We start from the raw sequence: 5,607 nt of genomic DNA, 5'->3' as shown, positions 1-5,607 counted from the left end.
TATTTCATCATGTAGACTTATCCTAGTTTATTCAGTCATTACCTTAATATTGAACATTGAGGTGATTTTAATTTTTCATTTTAAATATTATTGTAGGGGGGATATCCTTGGGGGCCCAGTGGTTAAGACTCCACCCTTCTACTGTGGGGTGTGCAGGTTTGATCCCTGGTGGGGGAACTAAGATCCTGAATGTTGCCAGGTGTGGCCAAAAAATAAGTAAATAAATAAAAATTACTGTAGGATTTTAAGTTGATCAGTGGACTAGGTATCCCTGTCAATACTTTTTTTAAGGCTGCACTGGGTCTTCGTTTGCAGGATGTGGGATCTAGTTTCCTGACCAGGGATGGGACTAGGGCCCCCTGCATTGGGAGCTCAGAGTCTTAGCCACTGGACCATCAGGGAAGTCTCCCATTGATGTTACTAAAAGAAACTTCTACTCGATATTTCAGTAGAAATACACATGCTGACTCCCTGTTTGCCCCTCTGGTTACGGTTGAATCAGGTATGTCAGATTCACACTCCGTAGTTATTGGCAGCATCAGCAGTCTTCTCTAGTAAGCATTGCTACTTTCCCTAAACTTTTTTTTTCACATTCTATGTGGCTCATCTCAGTTTAACAACAGCCCTGGGTTTTCTACCTGTGCCTGTGAAAACAGAGGGGAGAAGGATAATACGCTGTGTACCCAGCAGTCAGGTGGGTCCCCATATTAAGTTGAATTCTCCCCACAACCTTGTGAAAAAAGCTTTGGAGAGAGACAGACCTATGAACACATACCTGGAATGAATGCCCAACTTCACGTGCCTACCAGAGAATCCTCTGTGATGTAACTGCATTTTTCAGAGCCTCAGTTTCCTCGACTGCAAAATTGGGATGATAACACGTGATCTGAGAGGTTGAACTGAGGATTAAATGAGATGTCTGTGAACACTCTCTGGCTCTATGTTGCGGATCTGCAAATGGCAGTTTCTGTCCCAAGTGAGGAGCTCAGAGAAGGGATTCAGTTCTGGGATCTAAAACCAGCATCCTCACCATCCTGGGGGGAGGGCATCTTTAGAACCTGCCAGGCTGTGGGGTCGGGGAGGGGGGAGATTCCTGGGGCTGCTGGAAGGAGGGAACCAATGTAAGGGCAGGCAAAGAAATCTTCCAGGCCAACCTGTGTCAGGGAGCTGGGAATGGGCCAGTAGAAGGGTAGCTGTCCCAACTCGAGGTGGCCCAGTCAGACAGCAGGTGAGGCAGGCTGCTGATGGCACGGATGGGGGTGGCGGTCTTCAGCCTTCTTATTCTGGGAAGATCTTGAAACTCAAAAACAAAGCAAGCCAAAGGGCTCTTCCCCATCTGTATTGTGGTAACTGAGCCCAAGCCAGCACCTCCACCGGCTGGAAGGCAGGAGAGTCGTTAAGGACACCTGCCTCTCTCCCTCCCCCTCCCGGGGGGAACCCACTGAGACTTCAAGACTGAGAGCACCTGGGCCAGGGTGGCGCCTGGGAACACGTGGCACCCGAGGCCTCCAGGCTGCCCCGCGGGAAAGGGGTGGGAACTCAACCTGGGCCATGGGGGTCCCTCAGGACACCGGGGAGTGCCATCGACAAGATTATTAAAATAACCATCCAGGCGGAAACGAGTGAAGATGGTACCAGGATAAAGAAATCAGGGAGCCAGGAAGAAATAAACCCGCCAATGTAAAAGATATTAACATGTAATAAAGAACGTTTTGCAAATAGTGAGGACAAGAAGGATTATCTATGAATAATCCTGGGATAATTGATTTGTTCTTTGGGGGAAAAAAAATGAAATTTAGAGGCACATCTTCTACAACATACCAAAATTAATTCAGTTCCCGATGGCGTTAAATGGGAGGTGGGGGATTAAACAACACTTGCACAAAAAGACAAGTGGGAATGTATCCATCCTTTAGAGGGGAGAGGATTTTCTAGGCTTTAAAAGTATGAGCTAAATCCCAATAGGGAAGATGGATATGTTGGTTCATACAAAACAAATAACTGCAGGGTTTTTTTAAAAAGTGAAATTAAAAGTAGTCAGTGAATTGGTAAAAGGCTCCAGCCAAGTGCATTATAGGGCTTCCCAGGTGGCTAAGTGCTAAAGAGTCCACCTGCAATGAGGAGACTCGGATTTCATCCCTGGATCAGGAAGATGCCCTGGAGAAGAAAATGGCAACCTTCTCCAGTATTCTTGTCTGGGAAATCCCACGGACAAAGGAGCCTGGCAGGTTACAGTCCATGGGGTCACAAAGAGTCAGACGCAATTTATCGACTGAAACAACAATGACGAAAGTGCATTATACAAAGAGTTGATATCTTTAATATGTTAAAGCCCTTACAAAATTAATTAGACACTACGACTAAAAGAGGACTATGGACAGCTCAGTAAAGGAAACAACTAAAAATGGGAAAACAATGTCATCAGAGAAATGAGATGCCATTAACTGATTAAAGTAGGATTTAAAAAATTTTTACTTTATTTTTTAATGAAATGCCAAAGATTGAAGGCAGGAGGAGAAGGGGATGACAGGAGACGAGATGGTTGGATGGCATCACTGACCCAATGGACATGAGTTTGAGCAAGCTCTGGGAGATGGTGAAGGGCATGGAAGCCTGGAGTGCTGTCGTCCATGGGGTTGCAAAGAGTCGGACACAACTGAGCAACTGAACAATAGCAACGAAGCTCTGGTAGGGATGGTGTGGGCCTTCCGTACATTGTGGTGGTTTTATACTAACATGAATCATAAGGGGCTTCCCAGGTGGTGCAGCGGTAAAGAATTTGCCTGCCAATGCAGGAGGCACAAGCAACATGAGTTTGATCCCTTGGTTGGGAAGATTCCCCGGAAAAGGACATGGGAACCTGCTCCGTTATTCTTGCCTGGAAAATTCCATGGACTAGTATAACAAGTATATCAGGGAGACTTAAAACACAGAGGCCTCAGATGCACAACAGCACTAATCATTAGGGAAATACAAATTGAAACCACCATAAGATAACACTTCACACCCTTTCCAATGGCCACTATCAAAATTAAAGTTAGAATTAAATTACTGTATGATCCAGCAATTCTACTTCTGGTATACATATAAAAGAACTAAAAGTAAGGTCTTGAAGAGAGATTTGTACACCCGTGTTCACGATAGTTATAACAGAGAAGCAACCATTGATGGATATCCACTGAGAGATGTACAATATGAATGTGAATGTACTTAATATCACTGATCTTAAAATGGTACATTTTATGTTATGTGTACTTTACTGTGTGGTAAAGAATCCACCTTCAATGCAGGAAACCTGGGTTCAATCTCTGGGTCGGGAAGATCCCTAGAAAATGAAATGGCAACTCATTTCAATATTTTTGCCTGGGAAATCCCATGGACAGAGGAGCCTGGTGGTCTACAGTCCATGGGATCGCAAGAGTCGGAGACCACTTAACAACTAAACCACCACCACCACCACTTTACTACAATTGTAAAAACTTTTAAGTTAAACAAAAGCCCTCAAAATCATTGAGGCCTTTAAGCCAATTTTAAGGAAGTAAGTATGAATTTGGAAAATACTTTATGAATAAAGATAACTGTTGCCCCAAACTGGAAAACCCAAATATCTACAAGTAAAGGAATGGCTAAATAAGCTCTAGTATGTCTGCAGTTTTATGTTTTAATAATGTTTATTATCCTGATTTTTAATGTAATACAGGTTTGTCATAGAAAATTGAAGAAATAAACAACTATAAACATGAAAAGAAAAACTATCCAATATCCTCACTTGCAGAGATAGCTATTGTTAACATTTGGTCTGCTTCCTTCTAGGAATAATCATATATTTCTTATGCAAAATTGGGTGTATATTTTCCATTTAAATTTGAATCCTGTTTGTTTCAGTTTTCTGTGTATGTAATTTAGTATACACATATATAAAGAAAGAGAACACTTATTGACTTCTTACTATATAGAGAGAATAATGCTAGGCCCACTTCATAGGTGATCTGTTTAAGTTGAGGTATTATTCCCATTGTACAGATGAGGAAATTGAGATTTAGGGAAGTCAATAATTTGGTGAAAATCACACAACTCCTGAATGTTCTGGCTTCACAGCCCACACACTGAACCAAACTCTAGTCTATATCCTGAGTCATTAAATATTCTTTTAAAAACATGGTTTTAAAAGGTACTGCATACAGAATTCCCTGGTGGTCCAGTGGTTAGGACTCATCACTTTCTCATCACTCATCCCTGCCATCCCTGATTAGGAACTAAGATTCCCCTAAGTGGCCAGGCATGGCCAAAAAAAAAAAAAAAAAGCTGCTGCATAATATTTACTAACATAAATACGCCAAACATTAATTCATTCAACTCTTCTCCAAGCATTGAACATAGGTAGTTATTTCTCTTGGTTTGATTTTGTTGTTTTGGGGCTTTTTTTGGCTACACATTGCAGCTTGCAGGATCTTAATTCCCCCACCAGGGATTGAACCTCGGCCCTTGGCAGTATGAAGTCCTAACCACGGGGCCACCAGGGAATTCCCTCTCTTGGTTTCTAATATAATACTTAGAAGAACATTTTTGTGCACAAATCTTTGTCTTACAATGATTGACTCTCTTATTCCATCAGAATATATATCTGGATGTGAAGTATCAGGGTCAAATTGATAGCTACAGCTAAATTTAGGGGAGTCACTGAAAATGGCATTTTTAAAAGGGGGCTTGAGGACTTCCATAGTGGTACAGTGGATAGGAATCTGCCTGCCAATGCAGGAGACATGGGTTCCATCTCTGGTCAGGGATGACTCCACATGCTGCAGAGCAACTAAGCCCGGCATCACAACTGCTGAGCCCATGAGCCAAAGCTACTGAGCCTGTTCACTTCAACCACTGAAGACTACTCGCTCTAGAGCCTGTGCTCCACAACAATAAGACACGGCAATGAGAAGCCCAAGCACCAACCAAGAGTAGCCCCTGCTTGCCGCAACTGCCCCCACCCAGCAACATAGACCCAGCACAGCCAAGAATAATTTTTTTAAAGGTGGGGGAGGTGGCTTGATGCGATGGGGCAGGGGGTATATGGGAAATCACTTTTGCTATTAACCTGAAACTGATCTAGAAAACAAATTCTATTTAAAAGTGTTATATTTGACTACATGGAAATAAGCTTATTGGGCTTTTTGGCTATAGTAAGGCTAGCCATCAGAAAATAGTTCAAGCCCTGGCTCTGCCACTGGCCAGCTGGGTGGCCTTGGGCAGGTCACTCCATCTCTCTGAGCCTCAGTTGCCTCACCTGTGAAATGGAACTCACAGTAGTTGGGTGATAGAATGAAGTGCTGGATGTTAAGCCCCTGACATACCGTCAAGTGCCCTAGATCGTGCAGGTGACCGGGGCAGTGGCTGGAAAAAGGCCTTGCACGCTGTGGAGTGCTCTTCAGATGGGAGGGGGTGTGGTGCTCTGAGTTCCCTGGACCGGTGAGAGAAGGCTGGGTTTGGGGGCCAGGGTGGGGGCGGGAGGCTCCTCGCCCAGGGAAACGGCTCCGTGGTGGAGCAGCTGACATGCAGCTGTGCCTGTGGCCTGCGAGGCCGTCTTGTGGCTGCCTCCTCCCCCAGCCCACACGC

Source organism: Bison bison, unplaced genomic scaffold, assembly GCF_000754665.1.
Source record: "Bison bison bison isolate TAMUID 2011002044 unplaced genomic scaffold, Bison_UMD1.0 scf7180017864487, whole genome shotgun sequence".
NCBI lineage: Eukaryota > Metazoa > Chordata > Mammalia > Artiodactyla > Bovidae > Bison > Bison bison.
This window is presented reverse-complemented; position numbering follows the sequence as displayed.